We start from the raw sequence: 21,308 nt of genomic DNA, 5'->3' as shown, positions 1-21,308 counted from the left end.
TAGTAGGTGTTAATGAAGCCGTAGACTTGTGTTTTTCAGCATAGATGAGCATTTTAAGTGTGAAAATGCTTAGTAGAAATAATCTTTATTTAGAAATCTCAAATTCTACATTTAGGAAGCTAAAGAAATTAGTACAAAACATCGACTTCAGCAATACAAGACAAGACAAGGGAAAGAAAGAACTAGCATCGTGTACATGAAATTCTGATTACATTATAAACAACTGATTTTTCTTTTAAAATCGTGTTTTAAATATAAAAATGTGGTATACTTTATTTTAAATCATAATTTCTATTTACCCTGCTTTTTCCAGCTTATTTTGTCCTTTCTAGTATTTGTAGTAGAGACAGTAGAAAACATAACCTGAAACTTCAAACTTTGGGAGACTTGAGATCAGATGTAAACTTCATGGCTGTGGCCTCTCTCTAATAAATATATATGTTACCATTGACAGTAAAATATCAAGGAGTTTACATGATATTTTTATAGACTTTCACTCTGCTCCATCAATGATTATTTCCCCTTATTTCCCATTAGCCAAAATTTCCCACAAACATCTTCAGACTCTCCTCTCTGTTGCTATTCTTTATGCTCAAGAGAAGCTCCCTGTAAAGATCTGCAAAGCCACACCATTATCCAAATTCAAATTCACCTCTGCTATAATGCCTACAAAACACTAGACAATTGCCAAGCATTTGTGTCCTGATATAAAGTTCATTCCATCAATTGATAGACTCCCATTGACTCCATTGGGCTTCAGGTTAAACCCTGTGAAGTGAACACCACTTGTTAACACTTATCTCATTGTTACTATGTGCTCTCCCCGTCTTTATGTGGCACTTACCTATAATTTCATCTCATACTCTGTAAGTTTCTTGAGGCAGAGGCTGTTCTTTTGTTATATATGCATACAATGCCTATCATAATGGTGCCCTGGTCCCTGACTGGGGCCTTTAAATGCTACTACAATACTAAGAAAAATAATATATTACTTCTGGACCACAGTTGTGATAAGCTATTTATACAAGCTGTACAATAATAACCCAGGTGGTGAAAAAACGGGATACTTACAGTTTACTTTCTAACCAGGTCTCCTTTCAGTATCAAAGTGCAGGCTACCAAGTTAAACAACATAAAGAGATTATATATGATAAGATTGATCTGTTTGGAGCATATGGAACCATTGCTACATGAGTGGTGATTACACAATCCATTTTAGTCAACCACTAATAGCTATAATGTTTAATATTGTGAAAAGCACAATTTTTCTTATAGTTTTTGTTTATGAGTTATGTTGTCATAGATGGTGGCATCTTCAATCCTGAAAATATCAGTTACAAGAATCTTACTAATAGATTGACTTGATCATTTTGACCTCTTAGTCAATACCCAAATTCCCCCTGAGAAAATACAAAGTATGTGATCCCAGACATCAGTTTACACATTTATAATGATGTTCATGTCCAGCAGTACTGATAACGGACTTGACCTATCACCCTGCAGTCAGAAGTGAGAAGAGCAACGGATTTACCCTTAGACTTACAATGCTGCCTTCTGCTGTCCTGTGTCTGCTCAACCAATTCATCACAGAATCACTAGAGAGTTGGGAATCTCCCACTTGCAAAAGACAAGGCTCAGGTTTTGCTCTGATAACACAAGAATACAAGCAAAGACACAGTTGCTAGGTAGCTTGGGACTCTCTCCTGGGAAAGAGAGTGTTTTGCCTTTCTAATTCACTCCAGTAATGATGGCAGGAGGAAATAGCCACCCCACAGATGGAAGAAAAGTTATGGGTTAAAGAGAGTGGGCAAGAGAGTTATGGGTTAAAGAGAGAGACAAGGGCATAACCAATGAGCGAGAGTGAGGTGTAGATGCCGGAGTTGCTCCTGCTGGGTCTGACCTAAACATGGTCCTTCCCCACCAAGTTCTCTCTCATGGTACTTAAACATTTCCCTTCCCTCAAGTAAGATTCAAAATGGCTTAAAGGTTTACAAGGTTGGGCTTGTAAGCACCAAACTATTTAAAACATAAGAGGTCTTTTAGTAGTATATAAAAGACATGGTTTCTAATGCCTAGCCCTTTCTCCCACCTCACTGTCAACAAGGGACTTTCCATAGTCATCAGCAATGATTCCAGGTCTCATGCCAATGCCATATCCCCATAGTCTTGGTATGTGCTGAAATTTCCAACTGTTACATTTCTTGGACAGGGTTCTTATCTTTTTGTCACCAAAAAATGAGCCAAATTTAACTCAGAGAGCACTAACAAAAAAGACACTGGGTCTGTAGAACTCCATTGGAATCTATTGCTGGACATTGGCCCAGAAGAACTCCATCGACTGCAGTGGAATTCTACCTGTACAATGTCTATTGTTAGTGCTAGACCAGGTCTAAGTAATGTACACAGGTCCAGGGCCGCCCAGAGGATTCCGGGGGCCCGGGGTCTTCGGCGGCAGGGGGCCCTTCTGTTCCGGGACCCGCCGCCGAAGTGCCCAAAGACCCGCGGCGGGGGCCGAAGCGGGACCCGCCGCCGAAGTGCGGCGGGGGGGGGGGCCCCGCCGCGGGTCTTCGGGGCACTTCGGCGGCGGGTCCCAGAACGGAAGGGGCCTCCCGCCGCCGAAGACCCCGGGCTGCACTTCGGCGGTGGGTCCCGCTTCCCCCCAGCCCTGGCCCCAGCCTCTTACCCCCGGCTCCCTCCTCGCCCGGAGTCTCAGCGCCTCGCCGGAACAGCTGCAGCGTGTGGCCAGCGGGGCCTGAGCTCCGTCCCGCTCAGAGCCGCGTGGGGAAGGGGCGGGGCTGGGAGCTCCACGCCGAGCGGAGGGAGCGGAGCTCCCAGCCCCGCCCCCTCCCCACGCGGCTCTGAGCAGGGCGGGGCTCAGGGGCTCCGCCGGAGACATCAAGCGCTGAGGCTCCAGGAGAGGGGCGGAGGCGGGAGCCTCCGCTGTTCTCTTGGGGGCCCCTGCGGAGCCCGGGGCCCAGGGCAAATTGCCCCCTTTGCCCCCCCCTCTGGGCGGCCCTGCACAGGTCGCAATATGTGCTTGATAATATCCTCAAGTAAATACAATTTATAAGACTCTGCCATGTATGAGGCTGTAGTAGTCATGAAACATGTTGCTTGCTGGATTCCTGAAAACCTGTCCAACGTATAATTATAACACATCTGCCCTGAAGGAGTGAATATTTCTAAAAGATACTTTGGGGCTGGCCTATTCGTCTCGTTACCATAACATCCAAGGGTTGTCAACCATTGATGCAAAACAACAAATCTGTCTGGACATTAATGCCTGAGCCTCTGGCAAGGTTATATCCTTTCTTTGCAGGAGCCTCAACAGATCACTCAGTTCAGACACAGCATCAAACATTATTCCTAAATTGTGAACAAACTCTGCTGAGGTCAAAGTGTGAAACCTAACACAGTCAGCTTTGAGAAAATGGTAGTATAGGATTATAGAGACTTTTCTCCAGTGCACTTTGTAGATTTTTTATAAGAAGAAATCTGGATGAATACTCAGAATCTTGTGAATGGTTGTTTCTAAGGCACTTTCAGTATTTCAGTTTTTGCAAAGCTAAGATGGCCAGGTAGCAAATAAAAGTGCTGGGATGTGTATCCACAGGACATTCTCTTAGTGTCTAGCCCTGTAATATTTGAACTGCAGTATTAGCCTCAGGGGTTGTAGTTTAATCTAAATGGCAGCGTAATAACAGAAAATGATCCCTCTTAAGAATTTATTATGAACAGATCTATTTTCTGTGGGAGACATAACTTTTCAACGGGCAATATAGCACGTGGATGTGGTAGTGGAGTGAGCCATGTCTCTGAACCATGAGCTCTTATCTTTGACTGCAAAAATATCTGATAAAGTGACCTGGAGTCAGTACCGTAACCAAGCAGTTACCCCCTCTGAAATAAAATAAATCCAATTGCTCTGTAGCAACTCCTATAATTGTATCACATCTCAGACAATTCAAAAAACTTGCTGGCCTCCCTGCACCTGTGCTGTTATCTAGTTCAATGAAACAGCTCATAAGGAGACCCCGCCCCCTTGCCACAGACCAATTGCAAATTATTTGGGTGATTATTGCTTCATTCTACCATTACTGATGGTGTTTCTTTCATCTCCTGATTATTTAATAAAACTGAATGGTTAAAAAGAAATCTCATACTGATTCCTGGCTGTTGTGTATAAGTACAGTAATGGCATTGAAAAGCTTGTCAGTTTCACTGTAACGCTATGTCTACAGTGCAGTCATAGGGTGCAATTGCAGTTTGTATAGTTTTTATCTAACTAGCTCTGGCACCAAAAGCCAGTGAAACCACAGCAGCTGGTGCTTTAGCACAGCCTGGCTGTGAAAAAAAATTACCCAGGGTTCCATGGTGCTGAGGCTTCACTGCTCTGGTACCTCAAGCTAGCTAGAATAAAACTAGCTCAGGGTGTCTATATGTGCTGAAGTCCCAATCTGTGACTACAGTGACTAAGATAAATAGATCAGGGTACTTCAATAGTTGCAATAGTCCTTTGTATTTTCCTATGCTATTGCTTACAATAGGAATAGCTAAACTTATTATTTGCAGTATTCAATTTTTTCAAATCAACTGCAAACCCGATTTAGTTATCTAAGACATATGGAATATTTTCGAGTGGCACCAGTGCTCATATTGGTTAGAAGAGCTCATGCTACGTTAAGTCATTTCAGGTCCCACACATCACTCAGACGCTGCAATTCTGTTAGAGGTCAGTGTTTTTGTTTTGTTGTTCCTGTTCTGCATTGCCCCAGAGTACAGTTAGTTATTTCATTTTCTATTTTACCCTGTTTTGAAAATTCAACAGATGTTTTTTCAGCTGCAAGATGGGATTTGGATGTTTTGCTGTCATGCATGTTCCCCCTTCCACACACACACCCCGTGACAGCTGCTGCACATTTTTATTATCTCAAATGATAAATAGCTCCGTTCACCCACACTGGAGAAATGCCCATAATTTTTCAGGTCGTAAATTTTTCACCCTTCAACATGTGGAACAGTCAGCCTGATTGTTCGCTACAATTAGCTAAGGGAATTCTGCAGGTTTTTGGAGGCACTGGATAATGGTCCAGCAATCTGGGGCAATGCAGCAGTTTTCTGCATCCACATAAGGGAACATATATCTTTGCTATATCTTTCAGTAGATGAAAAAAATCCATTTTTTTCCCCATTGTACCATCTGGCTGTTTATATTTCCAGCCAGTAAAAGTGTTCACATGTTCAGACTGATGGAACTGCATAACCAAAAAAACAAAACTGTTACGTTTTGTTCTCTTTAGTCTCAGCTAAGTGAACCAATTCAGCGAACAGGACTGCCACAACAATCTACAGATAGTAAAAACCATGCATTGTTGGATGTAGCATTTTAATGTTTTCCTGAACATTTGATGAACAACTTGATTCAATGATTCTGACTGAATTCTAGATTTGGATTATTAATTATTATTAACAAATATTATTGCAGCACCTAGAAGCCTCAGTCCTGGACCAGGACCCCTTGTGCTAGGTACTGTACAGACAAAATAAAGAGAGAGTTCCTGTCCCAAAAGGCTTACAATCTAAGTATAAGACAAGAGATAAACAAATGGATACAGACAGGCAGGCAGAGGAGTACAAAGAATCAACATAACAGGCCGTGGTCTCAGAACACCATCAGCCTAACCGTTGTCACAGGTTTTTTTGTAGGGATCACAGCAAAGGAGAGTTAGTTTTGAGGCAGGATTTGAGGGTAGATATTGAGGTAGTTTTGCACTTGTTTAAGGGAAGCATCTCCCAAGCAGGAGGGGCAGCATGGGAGAAGTTAGGGCTATTACCTTTCTTTCTAAACAATAGTTTGTAGGTAACTTAGAACGTGCTTGTCTTTTGTGCAACAAGTGCCCTCCCTGCAAGGTGGAGAGCCCGTCCTGCAAGCCGCTGAGTTCCTGTAGTTCCCACTGAAATCACTAGGAGAGAAGATGGTCTGTATATTGAAGGATGGGACTGTGTGACAAACACACGAGTTAAAAGTACATGCAGCTTATTGTGCCAGTGCCTTATCTATTTGGGCCAAATCCTCAGATAGGATTAATTTTACCCTAGTGCAGAGGGAGTATTCACCATGAAAGTTGCAGATAAACCCTCCTCAGAATCTGAGGAAGGGGATTTGGGATCCTGGACCAGCACATCCCCCCCACCCCCCCCACACACACACTTCTCTGCTTCTCTTTAACGCCCCCCCCCCATTCTCTCTCATCCACAGTTGCCTCCTCCCTCTTTCAGAACGTTTCACCTATTCTATTTCCCACGCTGCCATCCAAAATGTCCCCCCATTGTTTGTTTCTGCTTCTACCTATGCCTGTCCTCCAGCCTCTGCCCTTCTTGCACATGAACGGATGGTAGCACTAGGAGGAATATTTTGGGAAGTTTCTCCCATGTGAACAAGGGTTGAAATTCTGGCCCCATCGAATTCAATAGCAAGGCTTCCATTCATTTAAATAAAGGCAGGATTTTATCCCAAGTTTGCAAGTGCCTTCAGCACATATTGTTGCAATGAAAACTTTCTGAATATGGATTGATGCAGGATCCTGCTTTCCTGAGGTTGTAGATCCTGAAGACTTAACTCATTTTAGGAAATAGGCTCAGCTGATGTACTCATATGAGATGTTTAAGTATCACAGGAATTTGGGGGACACTTGTGCTAATAGGTTTGAAGCAGAATTCCCCCAATGAGATAAAAGGAAACCTCTTTAAAAAAAATCATGGTGCAATGTGATTCTAGAGATAAGAATGATTTATCGGGAACAAGATGTACAACCTATGGACAACAGGCTGCTTATGATTTAAACTTTCAGAGGAGCTGGGTACTGCCAAGTATCACCATTAAAAACTGTTTGGGTATATGTTTAGGGCCCTACCAAATTCAGGCCATGAAAAACACATCACAGACTATGAAATCTGGTCTCCCCAGTGAAATCTGGTCTTTTGTGTGCTTTTACCCGCTACTATACAGATTTCAACGGGGAGACCAGCATTTCTCAAACTGGGGGTCCTGGCCCAAAAGAGAGTTGCCGGGTGGTTGCAAGGTTATTTTAGGGGGTCACGGTATTACCACCCTTACTTCTGTCCTGCCTTTAGAACTGGGCAGCTGGAGGGCAGTGTCTGTTGGCTGGGCACCCAGCTCAAAAAGCAGCACCCTGCTGGCAGCACAGAAGTAAGGGTAGCGATACAATACCATGCCATCCTTATTTCTGCACTGTTGCCTTCAGAGCTGGGCAACTGGAGAATGGCGGCTGTTGACTGAGGGCCCAACTCTTCAGGCAGCAGCACAGAATAAGGGTGGCAATACCATACTATTCCATCCCATCTTTACTTCTGCGTTGTTGCTGGTTGGGGCTTTGCCTTCAGAGCTTGGCTCCCAGACAGCAGCTGCCACTCTCTGGCCTCCCAGCGTTGAAGGTAGTGCCGCCATCACCTGCAGTGTAGAAATAAGGGTAACAGTACAACAACCCCTCTATAATAACCTTGTGATCCCCGCACAATTCCTTTTTGAAATCATGAAATCATTTAAATAGATGAAATCCTATGACCGTGAAATTGATCAAAATGGACCATGAATTTGGTAGGGCCCTAGATATTTTTAATAGGCTGAACAAGCCAGGAATTTCTGCAGTAGCCTGTTAGAGAAGCTGATAGATGTAGAATGTGCCTTCTAATTCTTCATGGCCCACTCCTTTCTTTAAGGCTTATCCCTCTTTACTGGCCTCCTCTCTTGGTAAGTCTAAAGCCACATACTGACTTTCAACATCTAACAAAATATGTTTGCAGGTAGTGTGAGCAGAGGAAGGTCTGGGTGCTTTCACCCGCAGCTGCCAGGGAAAGTGAATGAGTAGAAACCTTTGTGTTATGCTGGCAGGCAAATTGGGGAGTTGCCATCTCTGAATGAGTGGGTGGGAAAAAAAAACAAGTGGTAAGAGAGACGAGGGCAACAGATAGCATGAAGAGGAGGAAGTGAGGGCCCTTGTCATTTTTATTGCAGTAGTGCCTACGGATCTGAAATACAGGTTAGGGCCACATTGTACCAGGTGCTGTACAAATACCACTGATGGCTCCCTCCCTCAATCTAGGATTTAGAGAATATACAATGGACAAATAAACAGATAAGCAGGAAGAGAGAGGGGTGAGAGGCAAAGTAACAGACAATTGCATTTGCACAAGTTAGTAGTTACAGTGGTCTCATTAGGTGTGTGGTGGTTGTGGTACTATAGGTTAATGTGCAGACAAAGTGAGCATGGTTAATGGAATGGGCATGCTAGGAAAACAATCAACATCAGTATTGCCATAAGTATGCCCTTCCCTTCCCCAGGCATATTTGAGCAGAAGAGATGATTGAAGAAGAGCCTGAAAGGAGCCACGTGAAGAAAAGAAAATATCCAAAAAGAGGTACTGAGCTCTCAGCAAGAGCAAGTTTGTAATTTTTGGAAAAGCTTCTTTTGGGGGGGGGTGAGGGGAGGGGCAAGGAGCAAACATGGCAGAATTTTCTGGAACTAAAGAGAGATATCAGAAGAGGAAGATTTAAAGTGTGACAATGGTGGAAGGAAACACATTGGATGGTCAAAAATAATCTAAAAATTAGGAAGACTTTGTGCATTAAGAGCTCCAATTTAAACACTTTGAATCTATGCAATTATTTCTGTAAGTTAGGCACAGGTTCCTGGCAAGTTGCCAGCTAAGGATTCAGTGCTGCAAATTTCTGCACCATTGCTTTGAATGGGTAGTTTAATTTTGTTGATATCTGCTCACTTCCCTTGATGAATCCAAACGTAAAAAGCATATCAGTTCAAGTTATTATTTACAACTATTACTTCTAATTAGCTCATAGAAATGCATGGTCTCTTTTTATAAAGCATTTTCCTTAGCTCGTTCAGTAAAAAGATAATCATTTAGTTTACAGGATTCAGGATGTAGCCACATATTCACAACAAACTTTAGGCTATAAATTGTGTTAAAAGCTATTAAGACTTTGATTTAGCAGTTCCTCCTTAGTACCACCATTGATCACTTGGACCATTAAATCACTGAAGTCTCAATAGGAAATCTCAAGAAAAGATATTATGTAGCCTGTAGCCTTATCTTTCACCTTTATGAAATGGCTTTTCTTTAAATATTCATACAACTGTTAAATGTGGTGTTTCTTGGTGACAACAAGGTGACATCTGATTTATAATAGATTGTATTTCAGCGAGAACAAAAATAAATCCTGTAGTATCATTTTGTCTTCATCTATCTCTTCTCTTCTTTAGCAATTCATATGCATGTCATGAGGGTATGTATTTGCCATCACATGGAATAACATCTGTATTTAATTAAAGTGTATTAATTTAATAATTAACATCTGTATTTAATTAAAGTGTATTAATTTAATAATTTTAATTAAATTATTTCTTTGGACTAATCCTGAATCACACAAGTTTTCCTTAGAGAAGTTTCTGCGGGACATCTTGGAACAATCCATTGCAATTGATTCACCTTGTTAAAAAAGTAACTGACATGTATATGCCTCTTTTTGGTCACTAGAATGGGGACAAATAGTGGGAAATATTTGTCAGATACTTTATTGGAAAAAATATTGTGATATTTTCTAACTGAAAAATATTCAAATTACTGGACCAGCTTTACTGGAGATCCCTTATCTCACACAAGTTATAGGTTGTGCTCATAGAACTGCCTATTGTTACGGTTGCCATCATAACACCCTTTTTTCAGTTGCTTATAATTGTGTCAAACTTTAGATATCTGGCATGGAAAACTTCAGCCCAGACGTCTGCCTCAGACCATTTTTAACTTTAGCCAAAAGAGTTTGGTTATTTCAGAAAACAAAATGAGAGGAAAATAGATTTTTTCCCAGGTTAAAAATTTATGATGATCATAACTCTAACATTTCCTAACTTGAGCACTTGACTTTGCAATCTTAATTTTTTTTCCCCCCACATAATTTTTGGTGAGTAATATGTTTACATTAAATGCAACTTCTGTAAGATATTTCAGGTAGCAATAAATGGTAGATTTTACTATCTGGGTGGCAGGTTGAATTATGGACTGATTTCATAGATAGTTCTTGTTACTCATTCCAAAAGAAGCCTTAAAAAGATTAAAAGGCAGACACTGGGTTGCATTCTCTCTATCCGGAAACCACTCAACTAAGAGGGTGTAAAAATGCCATGAGTTTCAATTTGTTGATTTTTCTGCAAATTTATTCATCTGGATGGGAGGTCCATCCCATCTTGCAGAGCCCCTGTGTTTTCACACTGCTGACCAGGTCTCCCCAGGCTTCCAGTCATCCCCTGCACAAATTGGTTCCTGCAGGAGCCAAGATTTCAGGCACTCTCCCAAATTTTGTCCACCCCAAGATCATCCAGCTTCAGCAGGGCAGTTCACTTCACAGTAGTTGATGTTGGCTTCCTTCTATTTTCACACCCTGGCTTGGTGATGGGTGGAGAATTTGTCAGTAGTTGGCCCTGTCCCCTCTGAAGATGTGTCTACACTGCAATTAAAGGTTTGATTGCAGCTCAGTAAAGCTATCAGAGGTATGCTTACATCTATCTCGCACACTAGCACCACATGTTGCAAGAGCCCACCCAGGAACCCCAGGTAAGTACTCATGTTGCTAGCCCATGCTGAAGCCTGTGCCACCACACATAAACCAGCAGATCCATTTTCTAGAGAAGGTCAGGGCTCAGAAGCAGCACTCCCACCTTCTGTGCACCCCCAGACCACAACTGGGAGTGTAAGCTCCTGTCCAGACACAGAATGAGAGGCAAGTTTAAGGGGGGGGGGCATCTTTAATCTAACAGAGACAACAGTCTTAATTTTGTGTGTGGAGATGAGGAAGGTACACAATTCTGTGGTTGAGCCCACAACCTCCTCTTACTCTGCCAACAGGAAGGCAGGAAAGGAGACAATTTAAAAGACAAGTTTTACAGGCATGAATGTGCACTTTAACCAATGAATCAATGTGATTAAATATTGATGAGAATGAAAATAGATCAGAATTCTGAGGTTTCTATTAACTTCTGTTTATGGACCTGAGCCTGCCAAGTGCAATCCTTTAACAGGAGTTGAGGACCCTTGGCCCCTCTCAACTTTTAATTTAATTTAATTTAAATTAAATACAGTGTTTAGCATTATCATTTATGAGCTTGTGTACTAGATAATAAAGGGTCTGAGGGTGACTTTATTTACCCATCTGCCACCCCTCCAAATATATTAAAAATCACAGGAGGAAGATATCTAGTATCTGACAACCTGATCTGAGTATTGGTTAAAAGTCTATTTCATGCTGCAGGACATCAGAGTAACAAATGTAGCCAGCACCTTAGATTAAGTTATAATTTGAAAATGATTAGGAGGAGAAAAATGCTCAGAAAAAGACAATAAATAAAGTCAGGAACTATGATCATAGCACAACAAAAAACATCCAGACTCTGTTTGGAGTTCTCCCATAAATTTGATAGTCCAGCCACAGGTGATAAAGTTCACAGACCTTTCAAGTGAAATGGGGTCCAGCATTAAACTCTCTCTATAATTACTGATATTTACTAGCTGAATTCAAAGTGGAGCCTAAGATTATGTGACCTGCTGTGAGGAGATGCCACTTCCTCAGCTGAAAGAGCTTGGGAAAACCAGGCAAAAAACATAATAAGAGCTAAAAATACTTACCAGATAGAAGGAAGAATGAATGGCATAGCCTTCTAGCGCTGTGGGTGTCAGCTGATTCTCTCCCCAGATTTAAAGGAGTAACTACCAGATTTTCATGGGAGGAAGAACCTAGAGCAGAGAGTTCAGTTGTAACTGGGTATTACAGGAAAAAAGTTCATAGGGAAATGATTGCATTCCTTTATTTCTGAGCACTAGGATTCAGGGTGAAAAACATCAGGATTCACGAGATTGTCATTGTTGGAATATGTTTGAGATTTAATTTTTTTTCTGTAATTAGTTTACTTTTAGACTATTTTATATTCTCTTATTTTCTCACACTCTCTGCTTGATACTTCTGCTCTGAATTTGGACCACTGAGTCTCAGAGCAGCTAATTTGCTATAACTCATGTCAAGCACCCAGAAAAAAAGGAGTGTAGCAAGAAAAGTAACTCACAAAACTGTACCAGGGAATGTGTACATGAAAATAAGTCACCTTACTTTTAATTGACATCTAGTTTTGATTCCTTGTTTTGAAAAGTGGGCTCCAAGCCTGCAGAAAGCACTATATGGCAAATACCTGCAGCTGTGCAGAGCCCCATTGACTTCAAATAAATACATTGGTGTGCAGTTCACTGCAGTACTGGGAGCTCAGACAGCACTAAGTCTAAAAACCCAATGATTCATGTGGCTAATACTGTTGTCCAGATCCACACAGGGAATTAGGTACTTAACCCCCCTATTTACATGTTACTGTGATCCACAAACACCATGCTCAGCTACTGCCTAGCCTTTGTTGGCTTTTAATTTTTGCTGTAAAGGTTCATGAGGTACCTAAAGTTTCCACCTCTGGAAATGTGCTGTTGTGCCTCAGCTAGGCACTTATCTCACACCTATACCCTATCACAATCCTCAAACCAGGTAAAAATAGGTGTTTGGAAGGAGAAGTTAGTAGCTTCCTTTTTAATTTTTAGTCCATCAGTTAAGGAATTCACCACACCCTCCTGAGAAGAAGGGATTTGAACTGGGTTTTTCCACCTTCAAGCAAGTGCTCTAGCCAGCAGACTATGAGATAATCTGATGTGAGTTAATCTCATTTTGTCTTGTTGAAGCCATTCCACTTTGTATAAAATATTAATTGGGTCATAGAAAGAGTAAGAATAACTCTGTACCCCAGAGATTGGGCCACTCACCTGAGGAGATCCTTGTCCAAATCCCTTTATCTCAACAGGCCTAAAAAGAAATTAAAGTGGATCTTTCACATCCCATGTGAGTATCTTAATCACTAGGCTTCAGGTTGTAAAGGAGTGGGTACCTCCACCTTCCTCTCCCAGCCCCTGGCTGTTTTGTGCAGAATTAGGAAGGTGCCTTAAGTGCTCTTGCAAGAACAGTTTAGGCACCTAACTCCAGAAAAGGGTTCTCAGGTGTGGATCACGAGCAGCAGTGCATGACTCCCTCCAGCCTGACCTCAGGAGAAGGGTGCAGCTTAGGACACACCTCTCTCATTGGCATCTTCAACTGGCTATCTTAGATAACTTCCCACCTAGCATGCTGGTTTTTTTGGATACCATTTTCAAGTGCCTATCCTTTCCCATGCATTTTATAGGGAGTCTATGCACCTAATGCAAGATTTGTGGATTCCAGTGATTTTCAATGCACCTAAATGTAGGCATTGAAAGGCCAAAGTCCCTTTGTGGATCTGGGTCCATGTTAGTGAAATGAGCAGGAGTCTAACTCACTCAAGTTTATACCTCACCTCTGAATTTTGTCCATGATATTCGTGACTGCAATTTCACTTTGATATTTGAGGTTGCTTTGTGCCTGAAGCTCAGGATGAAATTCATGGTGAAGGAGAAACCATGCAAACTGAAACTAAGGAAACTATTGTCCTGAACACTGATTTCAACCAGCTATATAAAAGATTTACTGAGAATAAAAGGAAAACTGGGCAAATAAAAGTGACACCAATGAAAACAACATGCCATATAATCCAAGAAATACGTGATAGAACATCAGAAAAAAGGCTTACTATGTGAAATTGAGAACAAGCACATGAGCAGAAGGTCAACAAGGAAAGCTACAATAAAGTGAAAAGCAAAATAAAAAAGAATCACCCGTAAGAAAAATAAGTTTACAAGAATGGCCATTAAATTGTAACAAAGATCAAGTGGAAGGATTTAAATCAAAACACAATAAATAAAATGGTACAGGATGCAGGTTTCTTTTTTTCTTTTTCTTTTTTTTTTTATAGCTGACAGTGTAATATATAGATACGCTATCACCTAGCATTCACTGCAATTGATGACTGTTCTATGATGTCTATCCATTACTTTGTGCTGTAAGAACCAGTTTCTATTCCCAGTGTACATCTTGAGCAATTGAGTTCTGTACCAGGGGAACCCCAGAATCCAGTTGGGGAAGAGATCACAGAGCCTCAAGACTGCAGTGACTTCACTGCACCTCCAGGGAGAGATGGTATCTGAATACATATGGGTCCACTGGCCCCACTCCTTTCCTGGCCTTCCCACAATACCCCATGCACCCCAGGAAGTTGAATTGCAGGGGTCCTCTAGATTACACAGGTTCATAGAATCATAGAAGATTAGAATTGGAAGAGAACTCAGGAGGTCATCTAGTCCAACCCCCTGCTCAAAGCAGGACCAACCCCAAACTAAATCATCCCAGCCAGGTCTTTGTCAAGCTGGGCCTTAAAAACCTCTAAGGATGGAGAGTCCACCACCTCCCTAGGTAACCCATTCCAGTGCTTCACCACCCTCCTATTGAAATAGTGTTTCCTAATATCCAACCTAGACCTACCCCACTGCAACTTGAGACAATTGCTCCATGTTCTGCCATCTTCCACCACTGAGAACAGCCTAGATCCATCCTCTTTTAGTTGAAGACTGCTATCAAATCCCCCCTCATTCTTCTCTTCTGCAAATTAAATAACCCCAGTTCCCTCAGCCTCTCCTCATAAGTCATGGGCCCCAGCTCCGTAATCATTGTCATATCCCACACTGAACCTTGTCCAATTTGTCCACATCTTTTCTGTAGTGGGGGGCCCAACACTGGACACAATCTTCCAGATGTGGCCTCACCAGTGCTGAAGAGAGGGAAATAATCACGACCCTCGATCTCCTGGCAATGTCCCCACTAATGCAGCCCAATATGCTGTTAGCCTTCTTGGCAACAAGGGCACACTGCTGACTCAATGTTGACCCATATGGTTGGTGCCACATAAGGGCTGCAAACCCCTGCATGGAATCAGAGTATGCTTCACCTCACCTGTCATGCTATGGTCAAGGAGCACTCTTTTTCCCATCTTAGACCATAATTACTCTTTTCCCTACAATGTAATGATAAAATGATTCATCTTCTTTCCTTCATTTATATTGCTTTGCCATAAAACTCATCCCTAAGTCTTTCTTTTCCATTTGTTACAAACCGAACTCTTTAAGTCTGTCCTTATATATCTTATCCTCCCATTGTTGTGTCATTATGTTGCCCTTCTTAGTATTCTCCTTCATTTTTGCAATATCCTTCTTGAACTAATGGGACTAAAATAGCATGTAACATTACAGATATGCTCATACCAGGGCTGTGGAGAGTGACATTATCACCTCCCTTATTCTAAATGAGATGCCTTTGTATATACATCCAGAAATAGCTCTGGCTTTTTTTTTTCTCCCTCGACAGAATCATTGAGCAAGCTCATATTTAGCCGCTGATCTATTGTCACTTCGGATCTCTCTTTCACTCACTGCTTTCTAGACAGCTTCCCCTCCAGTTTGTATTTACATTGTTTATTTCCTCTTCCCACACATATGGCTTTACATTTTTTTAGTGTCTACTCTCCCCTTATAACATTCTTCCCAATGCAATTCCTTTTCTAGATCACTTTGCATTCTGGACCTGTCCTCCAGTGTGTATGCTTCCCTCTAATTCTATTTATATCAGAAAATTTGATCAATGTAGCACTTAAGCTTTTTCTTGTAGCTTATTAATCCCTTTAATAGCACAGTTACATATATATACCTTTCATCTAGAAGAATCTAAAAAATGCTTCACTAGCTGTCTGTACAAGGATAATTCCACTACCAAAGAAATGCAATCCTCTTGGTTGTTGAATATGATTGTGATGCATCATCTTGCTTGTGCAAGATGGCTAACAGTTTCATGGAAGGGAGTGGAGAATAATTTCTCCATTTGACACTGCAGAGCGAATTTTAGGAAGACAGAAGGTAGTTGTCTAAGTATTAGATTCTATCTGCCTTATGTTGAATAGTACCTTACTCCACCAACAGTTCACTCTGTGTGCTTCTCACCCCTATTAAGCCCCTTTATGCTATATAAAATGGCCAGTGCTGCATAAAGGAGCTCTAAAAAGTCTCAGATCCTGCTGAAGGAGAATGCTCCAAGTGCAGGAACTGAAGAACACAGATACTGGTTGTTTCCAATGGCTCTCTCACATATCCTGGCATGGGGGAATACTAGCGGTGAAACTGGAAGTGAGAGGGGCATGTCATAGGCGGTGCCATAGTTTGTAGGGCTACAGAGATTCTGGGAAGAGCTGCTACTCATAGACGAGGAACGACAGGATGCTGTAACTTATGCAGAATCTCAGCATTATGTAAATTAGCATTATCTAAACATTTAGCCCCCGCACCAACCAGCTCAGAGTCCAGTGGTGACAAGTGTAGCTGCTTAACACCATCTTAGCTTCCCTCCACTGGGGCTGAGAGTTCTGCTGTTGGTGGGGCTTCTTGCTAATAGGGTTCTATTAAGCACAAATAAGCATGGCAGAATCTGGCTCTAAGCTAGCTGCAGGCCAGCACACCAGCACTAACACATCTATTAGTCTTTGAATCGAGATTAGGATGGATGTGCATGACTAATAGTCATAAGCCATTTGCAGCTTTCCATTGTTTGTTTGTTAATGTCTTAATATTAATTGCATATTTGCAGTGCCCAATGATACTATTCTGTATCTGAAGTAATGTCAGATCTGGCATTCCAGTATTTCAGCATTTGGATGGTGAAAATAGAAGAAGACAGTCTCACATTGTTTTGGGCCACCAAAATTGGTCTCTGTGGTATTACAAAATATGAGAACAAATACACAGACCATATATGGCTTTAATTGAATTTACCTGAAAATAGCCACAAATGCAGATGCCTGACTTCAATTCATAGCTATTTCCAGTGCAGTTTTCAGTCATATGATTTCCATATTAATGCCAACATCAAGATCACTATACCGAGCATTGAAGGCAAATACATAGTTCTAACCTTTTAAAAGCACTTTAAATTCCATATAACAAAGACTTGAGTTGACATGTTAATTACTGAGCTGTATGAAAACTGGGTTATCTTCTGGCCTCTGGCAATTTTTAAGTTCATTAATCTTTTTACCTTGTCTTCCTCTTTTGCCTTCTTTTTGCTGAGAATCTCTAAATATATGAGATTATAAAAACTCAGCCAGACAATGAGATTGTTGTTGTGATGAATAAGGAGGAGCATTTGTTGAAACAGAACAAGCATTTTGTGTTACTTGTGTACAATACTAAAAAGGAACAGCACAAACGGAAAAGTCAGATAACTGATCTTTGTGCAGTTTTATTGACAGCTGCCTGTACTGTGGGTGAGAGATAAGAGAAGCTAGTATTCCTTCATACCAATGTCATTTGCAACTAGTAGAGTGTTTGGATTATTTAATTTATTTTAAATAAAAAAGTATTTAATTTTCATAGAAAATAGTAAACCTTACGTTAATTTTGACAGATAGGTAAATTATCTAATTTAACTAATTTATTTTTCATGTATTTTTTTTCTAACCAATACAATTATGTAATAATGATTCACTATAGATCTGCCCTTAGTGCTGTCATTTACATCTGTGCAAAGTGGTTGTAAATTATAAATAAGTGAGAACCATCATTAGACAAAGATACACAAAAAGCCTAACCACCACCCAGCGCCATTAAATCACTGAGCAGAATTGCTTCCCCATTAAAGTGATATGACTAATATTTATTATCACTTAATTCTGTTCTCTGGGAGATTTATCTGTTTAATGGATTCACCCCTTACATGTGTCTTAATTAAATGGAGTGCATCTGTCTGTCTCTCAAGATACTGTTATGGGTCCCATCACCATAATAGACAAGTACCTCCAAAGTGTTTAAAAATGGGGCAAGCAATAGGAATCTCTCTCTTTCTTCCTTCCAAAGGAATTAGAGAACAAATCTGGTTACTTTGTAGGGTTTTATTATTTGTTAATTTTTGTTTGTGCACATGATTGGGTGTGTAAAGAACTTATTGAGGAAACAAAAATTGATGTAGCAGTTAAAAGTATAAAGTAATGTGTGATAAAATCATATCAGAGAAATCTAGTCACACCCAAGCATCTTTGTTACAAATGTTCATGTCATTTGAAATATTAACAGAAAAGTAATAGTAACTGCAAAGCACTGAGGCATGAAGATAAGAAATTAGCTTAATGAAACCGGTTACAATTTGAGGTCAAACATTACCTTAATTGTACCTTGCAATCCTAGAGCTGGATTTGACCTATGATCTTTACTTCAAACATTTTTTTTTCTTTTTCATTCATTAGTTAAAGGAAATTAGTCATATAAAGGTTTCTTTGCTCAGTCCCAACATTAGTTATTAGTAGAGCTGTGAGAAATGTTTGCAGTAAACCTAATCTTGGGTATAAGATTCTCTACCTACTGTTCCTAGGCAGAACTGCATTGCTAAAGCCATTAACAATGGACATCAATAAAGAGACATGTTGATAAAACTGGCAATTATTGTTATCATTTACTGTTTGTGTAGTTCCAAACGTGGTAAATTGATTTACAGGCAAGAATACAGAACCTAACTCATAAGTTTCTGCACCTTATTTGGTCATTTATACCAGTGTAAACTGAGCATAAAATGCTCCCATTAGCATAAATGGCTGCACAAGGTGAAGGACAATGGTGAATCAGGTCATCAGTTCCTTCCCTGGGAAAATTAAAATGTAAAGAGACAGTGTAAAAGTCCAGTCTATACTGTGTAATTTTTCTATATATTTCCCACCCGTGCTAATACTGGTTCAGTTCTACCACCATTAGCAACATCAGAAGGCCTTGTGCACACTAGCAGCAACCACCCCTTTAAATACTAATGGTGAAATTCTGGCCCCATTAAAGTCAACGGCAAAAAACTTCTATTGACTTTTATGAGGCCAGCATTTCACTCTAAGTGTACTTCAGTTGCTCAAAGTAAGTCTAATCTAATCAACAAAGACTCACAGTGTTGCTAATACAATACTGGCAGAGCCATTGTTGCCAACACACTTAGTACTGGAATAGTTAAGAGCCTTGACTGGTTACTTGAAGAAGAGACAGCCTGAGTGTGAGGAGTTAAGGGGATCCCTCTTACTGAAGACATGGCTCAGGGTCTGAGGATTCAATGCCTCATTTGCAGAAGAGTTTATATCAAATGCCATTGAGATACTGAGTCATGCATTTTTTTCTACTGATTTTATTGCTTATAAAAGCGTTATTAAAATGTACTCTCTTATTTGTTTGTAGATCACTATGTTCAAAGGTTTGATGTGCCCAATTCAGCCCTGGTGTAAGCGAACATAACTCTCTTGATTACAAATGAGTGGTGCTTGCTTAAATCAAGGACTAGGTATGCGTCCCACCCCATAAATTGTCATAATTTTAATTCAGTTTTGAGCTGTTAAATCAACTTTGCTTGATAATTATATCAGTTTGGGGTAAGTTGTACCAAAGGTGGGCTCCACGCACAAATGCTGGATCCAAAGATTCCCCAAAGAATGGATGTAAGGGATGGGTTTTGGAATCTGAATCCAGATTTGCATTTTACAACTGACCACTATCATGATATGAGGCAAGTCTAAACAAGAGTTTTGAGGGGGCTTGAGACTGTAGTGTTCAGTAATCCTCAAAAATGCAATTGGGTGGGGACAAGGCACAACATATCATCTATCGATGATTCTGGAAGGCAGAGGGGCTTGACATAAGTATTATAAGTTGCTCCCATATTAACATTAAATTGTCTCATTAGTATAGTTACTCCTAAATAAGTATCATGATACCTACCTGTACAGAATCCATCTTTAAAGTGTCCTGTGTACTCCTAATAATTTCACCTATTATCTGTTGGGTCTCCTCTCGTTTTGTACAATTATCTTTTTGTTGTATTTTGCATGACAGAAACTTTGATTAGTGGCCTTGAAAGCACAAAGCAGCACATTTTCCAATTTAAAATGCAAAGAAGGCTTTTCATTATTCTTCTTCAGTGGCATTGATTAAAATGTGCATCTCTTCTTGTCCTTCAAAAAAATGAAAATGGGTTTCTGCTAAGATAAAGAGGAAATGCTGTATTTTATCCAAATCTACATCCTGGCAGTATTTATGTGGTAAAGTCCTCAGTTCAGAACAGAACGTAGATGAAGAGTCAGCCTTAGTGATGGGGAAAAGCAGAGAACAAACAACATGAAGTCCAGAAGTTGTTAAGTAGAGCAATTCAGTAGCAGCACACACAAAAAATATTTTTACTTCTAAGGAATGAGAGCACAGAATGGTTTACACAATGAGACTAATATTCTTAATCCAGTTGTCTATTGTTAATTATATTTTCTCCATTCTCTAGAAATAAAGCTACTTGTGATAATTCATTGCAAAGAGAAAGCCACTACAAAAATTAATGCCAAAATCAGTTGCGCTTGGGATATGATTTTGTGCATCCATATGAAAGACTGGCCATAGACTTTTCAGGGATGAGAAAGATGAATTTCTGTAGGAAAGAGTTATGTGAAATTTAACCATAACAGAAAAAAAAATCTTTAAAGCAATTCCATGCAGAAAATTGTATTGGTGTAACTCCTGAGGTCCTTCAAAACACCACCTTCTGCTTTTATTCTCAATCAGACTTACTCTGTTGTGTTTTTTACAGGAAATCTGAGTGGCACTTCTAGTTGTTGGAGATCTTGCTCCATCTCAAGGAATTCATCATTCATTAAGGAGTTACCAAAATATTACAAAGCCAGCGTGTGGGTCCTTGCTGACACTGGCACTGAGAACGGGGTTCTCAAAAAGAGAGACTCCTCCTCTGTACCGTCCATAAGTGCAGACTCTGCATTCAGGGGAGTGCAGGAGCTGCTATTTACTTGCACCCACCATAGGATTAACTGGCCAAAAGTTGGTCAGGGAGTGATGGGGAGTAGGTAGAACCATGGTTCTATCTATCCTATATCCTGGCCAGCAGAGGGTGACCACAGAGGGGGAGTATGCAGCAGCCCTTCAAGGGGAAGTGGTAGCAGTGGTAGTTTTATTTGTGCACTTCTTTAAGAATAATGTCTGGTTAATAGTGCTTTTCCTGGAAGACTCCAGATGAAATATTTTTACAACCTAGCAATGGTAGGATTGGGGTCCTGGGAAGGGAGAGACATGATCTGTGAGGGGATCTCTCTCTGATGAAGTTGTACATGTTATGAAAAAAAACCCACTCAATTTTAAAATATATATAGCAATGAATATGTTTATGACCAGTACATTTGACAAATAATTATACAGATGATAGACACATCAAATAGCAG

The 21,308-nt window shown here is 40.5% G+C and overlaps 1 long non-coding RNA gene across 1 annotated transcript; it reads right to left on the bottom strand.

The window, feature by feature from the left end:
• Positions 1-10,297: 10,297 nt before the first annotated feature.
• Positions 10,298-13,015, bottom strand: LOC123362966. Its single transcript, XR_006576663.1, has 3 exons — positions 12,886-13,015; positions 11,716-11,823; positions 10,298-10,540 (listed from the first exon to the last, which is right to left on the bottom strand). It is a non-coding gene; the product is annotated as an uncharacterized LOC123362966 (long non-coding RNA).
• Between the last annotated feature and the right edge of the window lie 8,293 nt (positions 13,016-21,308).

Source organism: Mauremys mutica, chromosome 2 (genome assembly GCF_020497125.1).
Source record: "Mauremys mutica isolate MM-2020 ecotype Southern chromosome 2, ASM2049712v1, whole genome shotgun sequence".
Taxonomy (NCBI): Eukaryota; Metazoa; Chordata; order Testudines; family Geoemydidae; genus Mauremys; species Mauremys mutica.
The sequence above is the reverse complement of the archived record's forward strand: the minus strand, read 5'-3'. Positions and strand labels throughout refer to the sequence as shown.